Here is a 21,180-nt window from a genome sequence, read left to right as displayed (position 1 = left end):
TCAGACTAGTTCTAGCAAAGTACTTCTTACTCATGCTTATGCTTCCTGAAACATGCTATTCCATTATAAAAAAATCTTAAGTAGTCTAAATATGCATGAAGAATAAGGATATTTCTTAATATTCTCACAAAGGAGTTCTGAAATACTGTTTCAGAACTATTTAACAATGAAAAATTTACACTGAATTATGTGCTGGTTTCCTAAATACAAGGAAATGAGAACTGACAAGTTTCTATCACAAGCTTGCATGCTGCCCTGATGTATGTACAGTGACATTACAAATACACTGGAGACAGCTTCTCATCCTGTTCCATAAGCATCTTATATATTTAATCACTTAGGCAGTGATTAAACAAAATTGTCCATGAGCAAACTTACCTTGTTTCTGCTTTTCTATTTTTTTAAAAAGTGGATCTCTTGTTTTCAAGGTTATGAATGCTGTACTTTTGGAATTTAAGTGAGAATATTGTATGTTTGATTTCTATCCTTAATAAAGATCTGTCACTAAAACTGAAATAGTGAATGTTATTATCCAGCTTAGTAAAGTATTATTCAATTAAAATCCTTTTTCTGATACATATTTTAACTGGAACATGATGCCTTTTGAGATCTCTCACTCTTCCCCTTCCCCTTCTTTTTTTGACATGCCATTAAGGAAATGTTAAATGTATTCCCTTTGTCTTGGTAAAAAAATCTTTCAGAATATCTCATCAAGAATCATGCCTCAATTCTGGTTGTATTTATCTTTTCTGTTTTTTCAAGATAATATTAGTTCTTTAAGAAATTAGCTTGAATGAAAAAGGAGGCATCTCTTTTTCACACACACAAACACAAAATAATTTGAAGTCAAGACAATGAACTTTCAAGAATACAGTTCTGAACAAGCTGCTGTAGTATATAAAATATAGACCATGCTAAATATTGTTTCCAAATTAATTAAAATGAAAAAATGGTCAGCATTAGAAAGAATATGGGATTAATTTTGTTGCTAAGTATTAGTCCTCCCTTTCCCCGTATCTGCTTTATTAATAAATTTATCCACTTAATAGGCAAAGATTTGTTTCTAGTATAAATCTCAGAAGTATGTAGGCTAATACCTAAAACCTCAAAAAGCCATAGTTAAACACTGTATATACTGATAAACACTTAAATTCAGTTGGCATTTAGTGATACTATCAATATATTGCCAGTTGGGCAAGATAATATTTCTCCTGATCTTAAATAATCTTACATCCTTTCTCTTGAACAATAAGCTCTTCAGTTGCATTATATTTGATATCTTGGTTTGAACCTCTAAGATTTAGAAATTAGAAGCTACCTGGGGGTAGGAGAGATTATATATTAATTCTCTGACTGTATGGACATGTGTCATGACCTGCAGTAAGGCGTATCCAGTGCCTGCTCTGAGAAAAGCTGAAATGCATGGATCGTAATAATGACTTGTGGTAAGGAATTTCTGATGGCAATGCAGAATTGCAAAAATCTTGAAAATACTTATTTGAAAATGACACCTATAAACTGCAAGAAATGAAAGAAAGAAGTGAGTAAAATAGTACAGATTGAATTGTGACATATACTTAAAAGACTCACATGTTAGTGTGAACTGAGGCAATAGACATGGAATTCACAGTATGGAAATATGTGTTCAACAGATGTGGAATATCCACATTTAGCAAAAACTATAGCCAATATATTCTCGGACATAATAATCCAAAAGCTAGTTTTTGTGACCATTGAAAGAACCACATATTAAAATAAATGATGTATCTGTATACATTTTAGTTAAGCTGCTTAATCTATTGGAAATCAATGAAATTAGGCACTTAACTGAAAAAATGCTGGACATATTTATCTTATAAATTGCTGGCGTCCAGACTTCTTTGTCTTTCTTATTGACAGTTGTTAAGTCACAGGTGCCTATTATGTGACAGATGCCTGTTTGTTTGAATTCTAAAGTCCCAGAACACTTTAGTTCCTTCATTTTCTATTTCTCTATTTTATGTTCCCACTGGTTCTTGCTTGGAGACTAATAGTATTTCTAGCAGATCTTCCAACGCACTATTGTTGCTACTTTGTCATGGTGTTGTTTGTATCAGTCTGTGCAATCTCCTTGCAGCAGCTAATCAGGTGATCCACTGGTTCTTTAGCTTCTTTGCAGAGGCGACACTTGCTATCTGTTGCTAATTTTTCAATTCTGGCTTTGTATGCATTTGTTCTTAAGACTTGATCTTGTGCAGCAAAAATTAGTCCCTTGGTCGCTTTCTTCAACTTTCCTGGTCTTAGCCATTGTTGGGTCTTGCTATTATCTGTTTCCCTTGCTATTTTTTTTTTTAAATTTTTATTAAGTACAAAGAAAAGAAAGGATTAAAAACATTGAACATGGTAAATCGTCTTTGACTGACATCTCAGTCCATATTGTACATTAATTACATATAATATACCTATATACAACTATACATTTCTAGTCTCTATCTCAGTTTATCTCTTTACTGTGACCTCCATTTTTCCCCTCCATCTATAAAATTTATTCCATATTCGATAAAATTCTGTTTCTTCCTGATTTTTTAATCTTTTAGTTATCCTATGTAGTTCTGCGCAATACATAATTTTCTTTATTAGTGCTTCCCCGCTAGGTACTTCCATTGCTTTCCACTTTTGAGCAAATGTTATCCTTGCTGCTGTGACCACATGGATAATTAAATATGTGTCCTCTTTATTTACATTTTTCTATAGTATTCCTAATAGTAATGTCTCCGGTTTGTATTGAATGTTTTCCCTAGTCATTTCTATTGCCCAGTCCCAGACTATATGCCAGTACACCTTGTGCTTCTCTACATGTCCACCATACATGAAAAAGGTGCCCTTTTCTTTTTTACATTTCCAACACACAGATGAATATCCGTTATACATTTTGGCTAATCTGGCCGGAGGGAGATACCATCTGTAAACTATCTTATACAGGTTTTCTTTATATGATGTCGCCACTGTGATTTTGTTATTTCACTCCCATACTTGCTGCCATTGATCCATATTTATATTATATCCTAGATCTATTGCCCATGTCACCATTGTTTCTTTAACCTGCTCCTCATATAGCTTATGTTCCAACAGGTGTTTATAAATATTCTTTATTTGTTTTTTCTCCGGGCCTTGTTCTTAAGACTTGATCTTGTGCAGCAAAAATTAGTCCCTCAGTCGCTTTCTTCAACTTTCCTGGTCTTAGCCATTGTTGGGTCTTGCTATTATCTGTTTCCCTTGCTATTTTTTAATGTATTGGTTATGTAATGCTTTGTCTTCCTGTGTCTCTTTTCTGTTCTCCATTTGGTCTGTTTTTGTAGGCCAGCTTGGTCTCTTCAGTACTCAGTAGGCCTTCCTGGTATACTAGCTTCAGTGCATCTTCTTCACTGTTCTTCAGGTATTCTTCAATGGCCCTTTTTTGTTGTTCTTCAACCATCTGATGTACTTGCAACATTCCATGCCCACTTATTTTCCTTGACAGTAGAGTCTGTCAACATTGCTGCATGGATGAAGGGCATGATTCATTATTATTATTTTCCTGGTCTTCCTATCCAGGGCTTTTAGTTATGCTTGAGTCCATTTTACTATTTCAGATGTGTATCTAAGGACTGGAATCGCCCAGGTATTAATTGTCTTGACAGTATTTGTTCCACTAGTTTGGATTCTAAGATCGTTCTCACTTTCTTGATGTATTCATTTCTAACCTTTTTCTTGACTTGGTATGCTTGATGTTGTCACCTTGAAGGATGCCCACATATTTGTAGTGATCTTCATCCAGACTCCTGATGTTATTTCCATAGGGCATCTTGATTCCTAAAGTTTTCACTATTTTTCCCCATTTGATGGTAAGCATGCACTTTTGTCCAGTCCAAACTCCATTGCAATATCTTGGCTCTATATACAGACAGTGTTGAATAGCAATTCTATTTCAGATGGTATTTATGTTTTGTCATACAGTCAGCCAGATACTCAGATTGAAATTAGCATTTTTATCCATCTATTGAGTCCTTACCAAGGACCTGGGATAGGCAGATGTTGCTATTTGATAGTGTTAGTGGTATCATTGCAGAATATAAGCTATTCTAAGTAAAGCTGCTTTTTGCAATTATTATTATTGACTATTTTTTAGATTGTTGTACATTTCTGAGAGTAATTTGTTTTGTGAAATGGGCAACCATATAAATTTGGCAAATAAATAAAATAAAGCAGTACTCTATTGCACTGCAGTACAATATATACAGGTAGTCCTCATTTTACAGCCATTCATTTAGTGACTGTTCAAGGTTACAACATTGAAAAAAGTGACTTATGACCATTTTTACAATTATGATCATTGCAGAATTCCCATAGTCATGTGATCAAAAATTGGATGCTTGGCAACTGGCATGTATTTATGAGAGTTGCAGTGTCCTGGGTCATGTGATCACCTTTTGCAAACCTCTGACAAGCAAATTCAATGGGAAGCCAGGTTCACTTAATAACCATTTTACTAACTTAATAACTGCAGTGAGTCAACAACCGTAGCAAGAAAGATCATAAAGTGGAACAAAACTCCTGTCTTGCTTAGCAACGGACATTTTGGGTTCAACTCATGGAATCATAGAAATATTTAGGCCATTTACCCATTTCCCTTCTCAATATCACAATCTAAATTAAAGCATTCCCAGCAAACTGACCATTAACCTCTGTTTTTGTTCAGTCAGTGAAGAAGAGCTTACCATTCCCAGGTCAAATTGTTTCTTTCTAAACTTCGTATGAAATTTACCTTCCTATAATTTAAAACTATTATTCTATGATGAGAACAGAGTTTTTGTGTGTGTAATATTTCATATATTTGAAGAATGTTATCATATTTCTCTTCAGTCATCCATTCTCAAGGCTAAACATGCAGCTTCTTCAATTTCTCTTTATAGGTTTTAGTTTCTAGTCTCTGATCATTTTTGTTGCACTTCTCTGATTATGTTCTAGTTTGTGTTTCTTAAGTGCAGTACCCAGAAATTGAATTAGTATTTGAGATGGGATCTGATCAGTACAGAATAAAGTGGATCTATGTGATAGATTTGTTTCTTATGAAGGTTATTTCTGTCTTCTAGAGCAGAGGTCCCCAACCTTTTGGGCACCAGTGACCGGTGCCATGGATAAAGGTTTTTCCACGGATCAGAGGGGATGTGATTTTGAATACTACCTGCATCCCAAGGATGGAGCTTTACTTTTTCATGCGGCCCGCTTGCTGGCATGCTGTGGACCGGTGCCAGTCCACAGACTCCTGTTCTAGAGTATTAGCTGTACCAATAAAGGACAATATTTCTAGCTCAGGGCTAAAATGAAGGGTCTTTGATACTCTCTGAGCATCTTGCAGATGTTTCATTACCCAAACTACATAACATCATCAGTGCTCTGTAAGAAAACAATCAAGCTCAGAAAGTCCCAAGGACCCCTCAGTATTAGCTGTTCCATCCAATTTTGTGCTATCCAAAATGTGGTAAGGATCCCCCCATTTCTTAATCCAAATCATAACAATATTTAAATAAGGTATTTGAACATTATTGTACCTCTCTGATGAAGAACCATTGATGAACATTCTTTGAATATTTTTATTGCAGTTATGTTTTTCCTTTCATCATGCACTCAGTCTACACTTAACTAACTTGCTGTTAAGAGTTCAATGGATACTTTTTAATGCTTTGTGAAATAAAGATATATTAAATGTATATCATTTCCACAACAATCATTTTCACAAAGATTCCACAAAGCTTGTTTTCAGCTTCAGCCATACTTCTGGTAATTACCACATTGTTTTTAAGATGTTCATGGTACTGCTTTATAAATCTCTATAACATCTAAGCAAAGTCAAGAGATAGTCCCACACTATGTTTCTATGAGTCCCATACTTTAATCCTGTCTCTTTCCTCATCCTACTTTTCACAAATTCCTGATTTACATACTTTACTTAGTTAGAGAGATTGAATCAAATAGAACAAGAAGTTAGGTGCCTTTAGCTGCTTTATTGTTTATTAGCATTCTGCCATTTTACTAACATTTTTACTTTGAATGTATTGTAAAATTCTAAAGTTATATGTGGAACATGCAACAGTTAAAGTGGTAAACTTCAGCATTTAAAGCCTCAACCACACAGTCAGTCTGTGTTATCAGTGTATATTAAAAAGAAGCTTCTTGTATTTTCATGCAAAAGTAGAACTGAAAAATGTATGGAAATCCTGCAGGCCATCTCATCTTGAGTTAGGTGGACCAATATTCTAATTTGATATCAGACACCATCTTCAGTGCATTACTGCTGAGCAGGTGCTTTTAATAATTGAGAAAGATATTTTAAATGTGCACCTGTTACTCTGCCAGTTTCACATATAAAAAATTGTGAATCATGAACTAAACTCTATCAGAAGAATAACAGTACGAATGACAGCTAGCAAACATGGATTTTGATGATTCAAACACAAGAAATCTGGAGGAAAATGGTCAGTGACCGAACCACAGTATTTATCTGGATTCTATGTCTTTTAACTTGGGTATCCTATTTCTCTCTAACCTGAATATCTTCCAATTAAACTCTTTGAAAATATTAAATTTTGCCCTGTACAATTATAACCACATCGAGACATCACATAAAAATATATTAAGAGGGCTCTCTTTCAATACTTTTAATTTGGGAATAGTGGGTACCTTGGTAATGCTTGTGCTTCTCTACTTCAGTCCACATACTAATAAGAGTTTAACATTTTAGTCTTTACAATTCAGGAGGTGTACAGAATTTCTCCTCCTGTATGTTATATCCAGGGATCTCTTGCATGCCATAATGGAAAAAGATGCCCTTCAGCATGTGGCCATTTGTCTTATAGAATTCACTTAGGATATTTGGGCAAGACTCCCATTATAATTTCTGCCGAATTCACATCACCCCGCATCCTATCTTCTAATATTTATGCACATGCTGTATCACTGAGGCAGTCGTAATGTAATTTGGAAAAAGCACATCCAAGACTTAATGTTTCTTGAAAAAAAACCCCATTAGATTTGATAGACTACAATCCCTATGAACTTGACCACGATGCCCCACATATCGCGAAGGGATCAGACGGGGAGCCCCGAGGATCAGCTCACGGGAGAAATCGCCGTCCCGTGTTGAGGGATCCTGCGCCTCCGCTGTTAACAGACGGAATCCCAGAAACCGACTCCTTGCTGAAGCGGAAAGTTGAAGATTTGCAGGTGTCTTTATTTTTCCCCAAACTTGATAACAAAGAAGCTTCCCTGCTCGTGAAGGTCGGAAAACTTTTCCAAGGCAAGAAGAGCAGTCGCTGCAGGAGCAAAGCGCCGGCCGAGGCGTGTTCTCTGTGGGCAGCTTAACGCTGCGTCTGCGGGAGGCCATGAGGACTCCGGCAAATGCCGCCTTTCCCTCCGGGGTTCTCGGCCACTAGCCCGTGGGGCAAATAGATAAAGAAGAGCGCCACTGCCGCTTCTGTACCGGCACTTTAGGTTTGGTCTCCTCTTTCCTCTCCTCGATGGGAGGGAGGGATTGAAGGAAGGAAGGAGCGAGCGAGCGAGCGGCGGGAGAGCCAAGAGCCGGGTGTTGACTTGTCTGAGCTCTTGTGTCCCCAGCGCCCTGTCAACATTTGACGTCCCCTCCCCCACTACACATCTTCCCTGCGTCCTCCTTTCCCGGGAGAGGATGGGAGGAGTTTCCTCTCGGACTGAAAAGGCTACCGCGAGGGGGAGGGAGGTTAGTGACCTGACCCTTCCCCCCTCCGCTTTTTAGGAGGGCTGGATTCTTGCATAAATTATGCCAGCAGTTGATGACGTTTGGTGGGAGGGGCCTGGGGAGTGCGCGCTCTTTCCTCCCTCCCGCTCGCCCACGGAAAGGAGGGTGGATAGTGGCGTCGGGGGCGCGCCTCGTGGCGGGCGGAGGGAACCAGCGAGCGGACAGGCAGGGGGCGGTAGCAGCGGCAGCCGCCTGGCTGGCTGGTGTGTCCCTCGGCTTCTGCGGACGCGCTCGGGAACTATCGGATTAAACTTGAATCGAGTGAAATTACACAAAGGAGGGAAGCGGATCCGGGACCCAGTAGAAACCTCGAGGACCCTCAGTGACTCCTGGCCGGCCCGGATCAGGGGTATCCGCCCGCCTCGCTTTGACTGCCCGGCCGAAACCAACTCCCGGTGCGTGTGCGCCTGTGTGGGTCTCTTCTCTCCGCGCTCGCTTGCTTGTTTGTTTGTTTGAGGGGAAGAGGTGCTCCCGGGCGCTCCAGCTGTCCTCACCCCCTGCTCCGCTTCCGAGGACGGCGCCGAGCCCATCCTGACCCGGTAAGTGACCTCGCCTAGAGAATCGGGGCGAGCCGGAGGGCAACGGCGCACCGGCTCTGGAGCTGCTGACCGGGCCCCACAGCAGGTCGGGGGAGGGGTAATGAGAGCAATGGAGCCAGTGTGTGCGTGCGCGGATCTTCGCCCGGTTTCCGCCGGTGCTGCTCTGGTCCATGTGCATCCCCGGCCGAGGAGCTTTCCAGGATGTGGGGGTGGAGAGGGGGGAGGCGAGAGAAAGGAAGGAGGAGGGAGAAGCGAGCACACCGGAGAGCGGGACCGGAGCGACTCCGGCGGCGCTTCTCTTTCTGACCTCTTCTCCCCTTCCCCCATCCCCGGTTCTTTCCTCGAGCGCAAGTTTGGAGGGCAATTAAAATAGGAGGAAAAGTTGGATGAAAGTCTCTTTGAAGGCAGGGGGAGAAGCGGGGCTGGCTGTGGAATCGAAGGGGGCGCGGGGGGAGGAGGCGGAGGACTGAGGGACTCCCGGGAACGCTCTCCCTCCGCCCTGCTGGCCATGCCGAGCGCTCCTGGCCCTGGCAGCACAACAAGCGCTAACAAAGTGCGGGGGCCGGCCCTCCCCGCCTCCCGCTAGCCTGTTCCGGGGGCTCATCGCGGACACATGGAGCCATTGGAGGCGGAGGGGAGAAGTGAAGGAGAGAAAGAGGAGAGGGAGTGCGAGGGAGCTGAAGGAAATGGAGGTGATGGTGGCGCGGGGGGGGGGAAGAGGGTGGTTGGGTGGGGGAGAGGCACGAGGTTGCGCCGGGGTTATTTGTCTTCTCTGAAGAGAAGCGGGGAGGTTGGCGGTGGGAGTGAAACGGGAGTCACACGCGGGGGACGGTTCGGGGAGGGGTTCCCTACTGTTTCCTAACAACCCAAGAAGAAAACGGGGGGGGGAGGGAGGGAAGAAGGGAGAGAGACGCTGTCTAAGCGGGCTGGCGGCGGCAGCAGCAGCAGCAACAACAACATAATAGAGACTTAACCCCGCGGACCAAGTCTGCTTCCCTTTCTCTCTCCGTGTATGTCTTTCTCCTCCTCCCCCCCGCCCCCCCATCGCCACCTTTCGCCTGCGCGCTTCTGTCTCTTCCCTGGTCAGAAGCGGGTCGCCGAGAAGGTTTCTATGGTGTTCATAGTTTCCCCCTCCCTTCCCGAAACCAAGGCCATTTTGAGGGTGAGCGGAAAAGGTGGTTTGAGGCCAGGCGGTCAGGGAGTGTGTCTGTTTAGATTTGATTCAGCCGAGGAAAAGGGGCTAGCCGGGGATTTGGTTTCTGTCGGGCTGGGGTTGGTGGGTGCGTTGGTGCGGGGCACTGAGCTGGTGGAAGTGGGAAGTGGACGCTGGAGAGGTGGATGTTGGTGGGGGAGTTGATGAGGGGGGTGGGGAGAGTGTTGTGAGTGGGTCTCGGAGAAGGAGCAGCCATCATTATACTGCATTCATTTTTTCCCCCCTGGATGGTATTGCATAAGGGGCAGTCTCCTGGAGCGTTTGACACCCTCTTAGACTGAGAATGGGGGCAGTCCTGGGGAGACACCAGGCTTATGGGACGGTCTGGGTAGGCAGTAAATTGGAGAGTTTCTCCAAAGCACTTTTGAATATTGCTCACGCTTTGTTTGAAAGTAGTTTCTTTAAGGAGACAATAGACAAAAGAAAAGTAGCAGGACACGGGGAGTTTCCTTTGAAATATTAAGGGAATGTTAGGTGCAACAGTCTACACTTTCTAGCTTGCCTTTGTTTTTGTTTGGTGAGCTATTCAATATGCTTTTTAGTAGGATTAGTTAGTTTAAAAAACGACAGTGACCCCCCCTCCCAATACTTGATCCTTGTGTATTTCAGTTTGGAAAGTTAAAATCTCAAATCAGTAATTGCCCTGACCTGCAAAAGAAATGAGTTCCTTAATTTTATTTTTTGAGCTGTAACTCATCTTTTTAATTGAAGAATCTATTTGTATGTATCATAATATGTACAATAAATACAAGAATAAAAGTTGAATGAAATATTTCTCTTTTCTCACAGATCATCCGGTGTAACAGAGACAAAAAAATAATAGAGACTATGACTCTAGCAGCATGGGTAGCTGATTTATCCCAATTATAAAGCCAGTTAGTTTGCAGTAATGTGTGAGTATTATTAATTTTAAAAATCAGATTGTTAATTATTTTTGTAGAAGCCATGATTCATAATTTTCCAGTTAGAATACTACATCTGTTGCTTAAAGTATTCTTGTTTTATTGCTGAACAGCAGAGGCTCTTAGTCTTTAACCTAAAATGGCAGCTTAATTTGACTAGGGCCCCATTCATTGACAATGATAATAAAAAGGCTGAAAGCTAAATGTAGCTGAATACATTGTTAAGAATACAACTGAGAATTCTGCCTTCCTTTATAGGATATGCAGAGACCACAACTTTGCATCAAGACTATGAAAGTTCCCCCCCCCCAAAAAAAAACTATGGACTGTCACTCATATTTAAAAACAAAATTGCTTTTTGGGCCATCATTTTAATGATAATTCAGAATATAACTTATATTTGATAAATTTGTTCTTTTAAACATAAAACCAATAATTGGAAATTGAGTGTAATTCTTACTGTACGTGTCTCGTTTCAAAAAAATATTTTTTTACTCTTCCTGAACTCAGCATTTTTAGAATATCTGTATACTTAAAAATACACAAATATCATATTTTTTACTATTATGTTTTACTATGTTACTATTTCTAGGATCTAGGGGAACTCATTTTGTAAAGGTTATCAATTTCCTAAGTTTAGTTAGAAATATTAGACAAGTTTTAGAAACTCTTGCTACCTCTTTCATGCAATTCTTTAAACAGGTTATTGTTGGGAATGCTTTTATTGATTTTTCAAATAAATGGTTGTTGAAACAAGATACAGAGCATATTTAAGATCTGCAATTAAATGTAGTCTTCAAACTCACTGCACCACATCTGAAAATTGTGTTCTATGAGTGAAGACATCCTTTAATCAACTCTGTTGTAGCTAATAACTCACAATAACTTGAGAATTTTATAACATTTTTATTCTAAAACTCTACCAAGGCAATGAGATTTTATTGATTGGTGATTACTGTTTTGCAGATTGATAGAAAAATTCTAGAAGATTCAGACTGCACTGTTATAACATAAAACATTTATTTGTTAATTTTGTCTGAATCTGGAAGTTGAACAGAAACTCTTTCAGCTTATGTAGAAAAAGAACCTTGCAGTTTCCCACAGTTTGCACTGCAGATTTGAGAAAGTTGAAAAGTCTTCAGGATCTAAATGGGAAATATTCTTTGGAAAAAACATGACATTAGATACATGTTACGTGGTCGAAGATTCATAGATGTAAAGCTAAATGCATCTTTCAGTTGCTGAAAGTTCAGGTGGAGGTAGACTCTTGAGAGGTTTTCTGCAGCACTGGACAGGGAAATACCTTTCTCCATTTTGAAACTGTCTGCTTTATCTTTACAGTTATGCTCAGTCTTTGAACTTAGCATAATATTCTAAAAGGAAACAATATCTTTCCCTCTAAGAGACAATAACAGGCATAAGTTTTGTCTGATTTCTAAATCTATTGGAATTTGAAGCTTTATGGCATTAGTTTCTGGGGAGAACTTGTAAGCTATTTTGGAGAGATGTGAAAAATGGAGATCAACAAAGCATTTGGTAGGGCTTTACCTTCAAGTTTTGATTTATGAATCTAGTTAATTCAGTGATGTTGGATTGTAGAAACCTCATACCTATTTCAATATGGTTCTAGATTTTATGTGGACATTCCATTTGCCACATCTTGATCAACCATGCAAATTATCTTGCACAAACATCTGTATATAGCTGTAGAAACAAGGGCTCAATAGGAGATTCCAGTTGTGTGTGGTGTTTTGAAATTGCATATCAGATTTCATGTTCTATTGAGGAAACACAGTTGTACCCACAACAAGCATGATTACCACATAGTGCAGAACAGTCCTTGCTATAGAACATACCCTCAACTTAGGAACTTTAGTTCAGTGATATGTCTGCAGCAGTTTTAATGTTTTGAGGTGATTAGAAGAAGTATTCTGATGCCATGCATTACCATCAACCATATCTGAACGGTCTGTTTGCTTTTAGTTTCTTTCAGAGAGATAGTCAACATTTTTGAAGCAACCATTATGTTTTATGCATAGTGATTTAGGGGCAAAAGAAATATTGTATCCCAGAAATTTTCTTTTGGATAATCATACAGTATTAAGTAGTGATGCTTTATATTTGTCTATTACTATAAAATTCAGTTACAGATTACATATGTTCAGTAATAACTGAAATAACTACAAAATATACCCAAACCCATGACTAGAACATAGACTTGCCTCTTTTATTGTAAGTTTTTTTTCTTTCTACACTGTTTAATGGAAGTGTGTGTGTGTGTGTGTGTGTGTGTGTGTATTTGATTGGAAAGATTATGTAGTTTTTCTTACCAGCACATCTTGTAGCATGTCCTTATCATCTCATTGAAAGCAGATTATTTGTTAACTATGTATTATGGTTTCTTAAATAAGCTACAATTGTCTATTCATCCAACTGCAAACGCAACTAAGATTATATTATAGGATATCATAAATTATGAATCCATCTACTATTTTGACTTTAAAATAGAAATAAAATACAATATTCTTTTATCCTGCTGATCAATGATTTGATAATTGCTAATATCTACTACAAATCAGTTTTCTGAATTAAATATTCTAAAGTTTGAAATACATTCCCAAAATTTTAAGCAGTTAAGATGTGTTAGTTTCTGGGTTTCAGTACTATCTTTTTGATTTACATACTTCGAAATTTTAGACTTAAAAAGCATAATTTGGATCTTTTAAAATCCTAAATTAAAAATAAAGAGTAGATAGTGTAATAAAATGGAAGTGGTTTTGTTATTTTCTGTAGGCTTTGTGCTATAAGATTACTTTGTTCATTTGGGACTTTTAATTCATTTTTGAATATTTACAATTTTCGTAAAACCATATGAATCAGAGTTTCTGATATAGTGGTAAACCAATTTGAAATTAGATTGAATCAGCTGAATTATGAAGCTGACTCTCCCACTATAGTACAAATAGTTTTCGACTTACAATCACCGTTGAGCTTAAAATTTCTGTTGCTAAGCAAGACAATTGTTAAGTGAGTTTTGCCCCATTTTACCATCTTTCTTGCTATTTTTGTTAAGTGAATCACTGCAATTGTTAAGGTAGTAACATGGTTGTTAAGTCTGGCTTCCCCATTGACTTTGCTTGTCAGAAAATAGCAAAAAGTAATCACATGACTCTGGGACACCACAACCATCATAATGCAAGCTAGTTGCCAAGCATCCAAATTTTGATCACATGACTGTGAGGATGCTACAATGGTCGTAAGTGTGAAAAATGGTAATAAGTCATCTTATTTGGTGTCGTAACTTCAAACGGACACTAAATGAATGGTTGTAAATTGAGGGCTACCTGTATTTTGTTGTTAGCTCAGCCAAAATATAGAGTTTGGTCTCATGAGATCCTTGAATTTAAACCTAATTGAAAAAGGGAAAATGCCAATATTCCAAGTTTGTCTAATGGTTGGCGAAGTTTTCCTGTTTGGGCTTCCAGTATTCCAAGATAGAGTGTATAGTAGAATAATGTGTACATAAAAGGAACAACATCTATCCATAATTCCCATGAAAATGAATCTGATATAATGTACCCAAAAAACTATGATATATGTTCAAATAAAAGATGCTGTCCTGTATAAGAAAACGGGTTTGAAATGAACACACTAGGGAATATCAGTTCAGCAGGAAATTGAAAAAACGTTGTGGCAAAAATAGTCAGTATTTATCCTAGAGATTCCCCATTGTTCTAAAACCCAAGTCCAAAGTTAAGAGGACAGAATTGGAATATGATAAATTGAATAGTGAAAAACACATTTTGAATATTCTATGAAAGGTTGTCTTTATTCTATCTCAGACATAGAATGAATTTTCAGAGCGAGTAAACCTGTAAGAGTATTTGGTGAGATCTTTCTGCAGAATTTTCACTATAGATGTTAACTTGACCAAGCTTGTAAAAAATTGATCTTGGTGCTTAGGTCTAAAAATAAGTGGAAAGTGGTATATTGTATAGAAATTTTGAAATTTCAGTTTCTCTGTTTTACATAGTTTAGTAACATTTACTATGAACAGCGTACTGTATTGATAGTGTGAATATCTTTTTTGATATAGTGCATTTTTGTGAATGCATGGATTATGAATATTGTTTACCATTATGTACATGTACTTGTGCCCAAATCAAGGAAAAAATCCTTCAACGTTAAAGTTGAAATTGTTTTAGAAAATAACATAACTATGAACCCATCTATTAGGTGATAATAGTAGTGGACAATTAAGATTTCCAGATTTTTAAAAGATGGCATTCTCAACTCTTATTACTAGAATTTATAAATTTGGGAAGCTATGAATATTTTATTCTTGGAATTAATAAAATGCTATTGCTATTTTTCAAATCTAATTTCTTATTTGCAGTTAATTTCATGAACTTTTAAGGTTATGCTTCTGCTTGATCTTAGAATCATAGACTTATAAACTTGAAAATGGTTATTTGGTCATAGGTCCAGCCCTTTTCTCACTGCAGGAATTCAAACTATAACATCTGTGAAAGAAATCTATCCACCCTCTGAAGGAAAACTTGCTACCTTGATTAATTGATTGCTCCTAGAATTTATTTTCCTATAACAAGACATTGTTCTTTATTTTGCATTCTGGAATCATTTAATAGGTCCTGCTGCCTTTTCTCTTAATTTGTTCTCATATAAAATTTCCAATACTGTTATTATTGTTGCTCATCTCTGCAGCTTTTTGGAGTTCCTCTGATTTGTTTTAAAAATATGGTCCCATTATTGATGACAGAACTTGAGCTGAGTTAAGCAGTGAAAGATACAATAAAGCATTTCTTATGATTTAAAAATATACTTTTGTTGATGCAGTTTAACATTTTTCTCTATTTAATTACTTCAGACCATTTTTAACCATTAACAATATTTTCAGTTATTCCTGCTAGATAGATAGAATCTATCTCGCCTAGTTTTGTACATTGCAAATTTCATTTATTTCACTTCTTAATTCAGTTCACTAATAAAAGAATAGGTAGAATATATTGCCCCGATTGAGACACACATCATTCAATACTTCAGTTTACGAATAACAGTTGATTAGCAATATTTGACTGTTATATTCAAGCCAGTTGTGCTTCTTCCTACTAGACCTGATATCTATCCCATATGTAAGTAGAATACTAATCAGAATATCATAAAGTATTTTGTAAGTTACTTTACTCAGTTAAGATTCAGATGAGCATTCCCACAATCTACTAAGAAATTCAAAGTAAGATTAATATGATGACATATATTCTTACAAGTTCATCCTGACCTGGTAATTATTGGTTACAGATTTTAGGATCTGCTGTACAATCTTCACAAATCTATCTGTCTGTCTATCTATCTATCTATCTATCTATCTATCTATCTATCTATCTATCATCTGTCTGTCTGTCTATCTATCTATCCATCTCTCCACCTTTATTACTTTTATAAATGTTTACAAATAATTCAAGGTGGCACACATCCAACACACCTTCCTTTTGGTTGGGCTGGGTTGGTTGGGCTGAGTGAGTGACTGGCCCAAAATCACCCAGCTGGCTTTCATGGCTAAAGCAAGGCTTGAACTTATGGTCTCCTGCTTTCAAGCCTGGTGCCTTACCCACATCAAACTACAAATATTGATGTCAGACCAGAACACTACTGGTCTTAGTGTTCTCAACCTTCCTTCTCTTTCTTTTTGTAGACAAGACCACACTTTTATCCTCCAATATTCTGCAGACAATTGATCATTCCTCTCTGCCTTATTTTTAGTAGTAATATTTGTGTACCAAAGGCTATGAGTGACTAACAATCAGAAACATCTTAGAAACTCTCTCAGTACAAATAAATATGCTCACCAAGGATAATAAAAATTATAACAGCATCATAAGAGATTTAAAAAAGCCCCAAAGTCATATATTCACCAGTTGTTGTTGTTGTTGTTAATTGCGAAGTCGTGTCCGACCCATCGCGACCCCATGGACAACGTTCCTCCAGGTCTTCCTGTCCTCTACCATCTTCTGGAGTCCATTTAAGTTCATACCTACTGCTTCAGTGACTCCATCAAGCCATCTCATTCTCTGTCGTCCCCTTCTTCCATTGCCCTCAATCTTTCCCAGCATTAGGCCCTTCTCCAGTGAGTCCTTCCTTCTCATTAGGTGGTCAAAGTATTTGAGTTTCAACTTCAGGATCTGGCCTTCTAAAGAGCAGTCGGGCTTGATCTCTTCTAGAACTGACCGGTTTGAACGCCTTGCAGTCCATTAGCGTGGTATCATCTGCATATCTTAGGTTGTTGATATTTCTCCCGGCAATCTTAATTCCAACTTTTGATTCATCTAGCCCTGCCTTTCTCATGATGTGCTCTGCATATAAGTGAAATAGGCAGGGCGACAGTATACAGCCTTGCCGGACTCCTTTTCCAATTTTGAACCAATCAGTGGTTCCGTGTCCAGTTCTCACTGTTGTTTCTTGACCTGCATATAGGTTTCTCAAGAGACAAATAAGATGGTCTGGTATTCCCATCTCTTTAAGAACTTGCCATAATTTGTTGTGATCCACACAATCAAAGGCTTTAGCATAGTCAATGAAGCAGAAGTAGATGTTTTTCTGGAACTCCCTAGCTTTCTCCATGATCCAGTGTATGTTGGCAATTTGATCTCTAGGTCCTCTGCCTCTTCGAAATCCTGCCTGTACTTCTGGTAGTTCTCGATCCACATACTGCTGGAGTCTAGCTTGTAGGATTTTAAGCATAACTTTACTAGCATGGGAAATGAGTGCAATGGTGCGATAGTTTGAACATTCTTTGGCATTGCCTTTCTTTGGAATTGGAATGTAAACTGACCTTTTCCAATCCTGTGGCCACTGTTGAGTTTTCCAAATTTGCTGGCAAATTGAGTGTAGCACTTTTACTGCATCGTCTTTTAAGATTTTGAATAGCTCAGCTGGAATACTGTTACCTCCACTAGCTTTGTTGTTGCTCAGATTTTCTAAGGCCCATTTCACTTCAAATTCTAGGATGTCTGGTTCGAGGTCAGTGACCATCTCATTGTGGTTATCTGGGACGTTAAGCTCATTCTTGTATAGTTCTTCTGTGTAGTTTTGCCATCTCTTCTTAATCTATTCTGCCTCTGTTAGGTCTCTGCCATTTTGGTCCTTTATCATGCCCATCTTTGCATGAAACGTTCCCTTCATATCTCCAATTTTCTTGAAGAGATCTCTGGTCCTCCCTATTCTGTTGTTTTCTTCTATTTCTTTGCACTGTTCATTTAAGAAGGCATTCTTATCTCTTCTAGCTACTCTCTGGAATTCACCAGTATATAACAATATTAAAAGCATGCCTTTCTCTTGGACTAGAGTGTAAAGGCAGTTCATCTGAAACCTGGGACAAAACAAAAGGAGTAGACTTTATCTCAAAAGGGAAGAATTCCAGAGCATGTGGTCAGCGATTGAAATGCTCATTTCCTAGAACCTGAATGAAGTTAACCTTGTCCAATCTGTTTCAACAGGCAGATGAATATGGAAAAAAACAGTCACTCCGACAATTCAGTCAGGAGCCATCTTGAACTTTAAAGGTGACATCCAGCACCTTGAATCACACCTGGAATCCAACTGGTAGTCAGTGATGCTTTCCTGGATTCATTTGATCCATAGTTTCAAAACCACTGTTTTGGAGAGATTTAATCTTAGTCTGTGTTGATAGAATATTCTCTTTTCAGAAAAGATGTTCTGATAGTGGCTTTTTAGCCTTTCTAAAGAATAAAAAACTCCACGGGAACATAATGGTTTTTTATTATTTTGATTGATCAAAACATTTGATGATAAAGTATGATAGAAACAAGTATATTAAATCACATGCAGAATCCAAAGCATGTTTTCACACACTTGTCTGTTGTAAGATTTATTAAAACACCTGCTAAGTGAACAATAATGTTTTCAGGACTCTATTTTTCTTTGAATATCCTCTCTAGTATACTTAGGTCAAGTTTTCCCTTTTTGCATCTCATTAATATGCAACTAATTTTAATTGGCAATCTGTAGGGAATTGGTCTGCTCATAATACATAGGAGTGAATCATCACATAACAGTGACAGTGAGTAGCAGTGCATTCCTAAAACTCATGTCTGTGGTCAGATTTCTCTATTATAACAAAATTACCTTGAAGTAGACCCCAATGACCAGTTCCATTGAGTTAGGTCATTTTTAATTTATTTAAAAAACTTTAGAAAAGTGTATAAACACAAATAGAAAATAGGAAAAAAAATAAAAAGTACAAAAATAAAGCATAAATAAGTAAACAAGGGAACTAAAAAAATCAATAAGATTGTGGCTTTCTGGTAAATCATTACTGTAATAAATTATGAAAATTGAATATATTGCTGTAAATAGCTTAAAACATGGTTGAGGTATAAACAAAGGTAAATACCAAGAACCATGGTCAACACAATATACATCACCACACAAAAGCTACAATACAAAGTCAAAACTGAAAGTCTGTTTGGATTTAAATATCCCATAAAAGATAGTAGCATGAACTCTCTATATCAGTGCTTCTCAACGTTTGTGTGACGGCAACCCCCGTCACACAAACGTTCTGCGCATGCGCCGGGCCGCGCGCATGGGGGCGCCCCCCGCACAGCGTGCATGCGTGGCGCCGCCCCCATGCGTGACGCGCACGCGCGACGCCCCCCCATGCGCGGTGCGCGTGCACGGCGCCCCCATGCGTGGTGCGCGTGCACGGTGCCGCCCCCCCATGCGCAGCCCCCATGCGTAGTGCGCATGCACGGCACCGCGAAAAATGGCGGATCGCCGCCTTTGGCGACCCCCGAAAAATGGGCGATCGACCCCAAATGGGGTCGCGACCCATAGATTGAGAACCGCTGCTCTATATAATCCCTTCTCCCTTTCAAAAAATTAATTGAGGTAGAAATCAATATATCAGATTATTGTCCAGAAATGATTTTCACTTTGGATTAATTTTGATGTGAGATTTAAAGTGCAAAAAAGCATAATCCCACAACTTAGTTAACTGTACTTCCAAAGGGGGAATCAAATGATCTTTCCAGTAAGAAACATAAAATAACCTTGTAGCAATTAATGTGTACAAAGCTAATTCATTATACCTGGAAGGAATATGTGGTTTAGCAAAATTTAATAAGAGTGGGAATTGGAATTCTATTCCTGCAATTTGTTTCATTCTGATATGAATAACACTGGACAAAAAGGATTGTTTCAGAAGTTTTGCTATTTGAAAACATTTGGGGATTATGATAGACCCCCTTCAAACTGAACCAAATATAATTTCGGAATGATGCTATTATGCAGGAATCTTGAAAAATAATGAAAAACTTTTAATAACTCTGATATATTTAGTTGCATAATATTTCCAACATGCTGCATGAGTTCAACAGGGCTAAAAGTGTATTACTGTTGATTTCATTTGTATTTGGTATCTGATGCATCTTGCTGCAGTGTCCAATAATAGTCAACCAGTAATGATGAATTTCAGTTGTTCTGATGCCGTTTTTCCATTGTGACAGTGTGCTGGTGAAATCTTTCACCATTTTCATCACTGTTTGTACTTAGATTATTGGGAAAGAAGATCCAGGTGAATGCAGAAAATGAATCTTAAGTGACATTTCATAGTCTTGTATGCTGTAAGAAGTTTGTCAACTAGTGGAATGTAGTTTGGTGTTCTGTAATTGCCAAGAAAATTTTCAACTACATCCTTGAATACTTTCTAGGCAATTTTCTCTGTCCCTACTAACAACGTTTTGAACCACTAGTCATTGATGATGTATCTGACTTGTGGACCAACAAAAATGCATTGGCATCAGTTATTCCAGGAAACATTGGTCTCAAATAAATTAAACTTCATGTTTCTTGTCCAAGTGGACACAAAAATATCTTTTCCAGGTTAACAAGTGGTTCATTGGCCACATATTTCTGTTCTGGAACCAAATTGTTTCAGAATGGCCATTTTTTTTAATGTAATGTGATTCTCTTGTGACTGTCCCATTTGCATATGAAACAGTACTTGGTATATATACGAGATGCATTCAAAACACAGAGCCACTATTTATTGATATTCCAATTGAACCTAGTGTACTAGATGTGCTTCAATAGCAATTCCATGTTTTTATGTTTCTTTCATGTCTGCCAATAGACACTGAAGGATGTACATTGACATAGTATAAAGACAGAAGATTTTTATAAAACAGTATTCAATAGGTTAAATTACAAGTTATTTGCATGATTAGCAGCCAAAAATCTGTAAGTTACAAAATCTTTGTTATCCATTGTAATTTTCATTGTAATTGTTGAGCTTTAAAACATTGCTACCAGATATGGAAAAAATGATCTGACCTGCACATTATATTTCCAACAATTTTTAGAGAAGAAATTATCCAATTTTGCAATTTATTCAGAATAAATTTAATATTCTTTTTACATTGAAATTATCATTTTTGCATCTCTATTACTCCATTCAGATTCTTCATTCATTTGATCATGCAGATTTTTTAAAACTAAATTTTATTGAAGGTTTTAATCATAACATAACAGCTAACATGAAATAGAACAAAGAAAGAAAAGGAGAAGAAAAAAGGAAAAACAAAAGTGGAACGGGAAAGACTAAAATAAATAAATAAAAACTTCTGATTTTCTCTGCAGCAAATATTGTATATGTATGATTACAAAATTATCTCTTTACAAAATTTATTACAAAAA

At 38.0% G+C, this 21,180-nt stretch overlaps 1 protein-coding gene across 5 annotated transcripts in view; it reads left to right on the top strand.

Moving 5' to 3' along the window:
* The first annotated feature begins 7,852 nt into the window (after positions 1-7,852).
* The window catches only part of CHD7 (chromodomain helicase DNA binding protein 7), a 204,175-nt gene continuing 190,847 nt past the window's right edge, over positions 7,853-21,180 (top strand). For 2 of the 5 annotated variants that reach the window (XM_039335786.1, XM_039335763.1), the window contains exons 1-2: positions 7,853-8,331; positions 10,334-10,437. The gene's annotated coding sequence lies outside the window, so the exon portion shown is untranslated. Of the gene's footprint in view, positions 8,332-8,825; positions 9,024-10,333; positions 10,438-21,180 lie in introns of those variants that run through there. The other 3 variants (XM_039335771.1, XM_039335781.1, XM_039335791.1) reach the window with 3 other exon arrangements.

The sequence above is a fragment of the Crotalus tigris genome, unplaced genomic scaffold (genome assembly GCF_016545835.1).
Source record: "Crotalus tigris isolate CLP2741 ecotype Arizona unplaced genomic scaffold, ASM1654583v1 scf7180000017546.9332058, whole genome shotgun sequence".
Classification (NCBI taxonomy): Eukaryota; Metazoa; Chordata; class Lepidosauria; order Squamata; family Viperidae; genus Crotalus; species Crotalus tigris.
The sequence above is the reverse complement of the archived record's forward strand: the minus strand, read 5'-3'. Positions and strand labels throughout refer to the sequence as shown.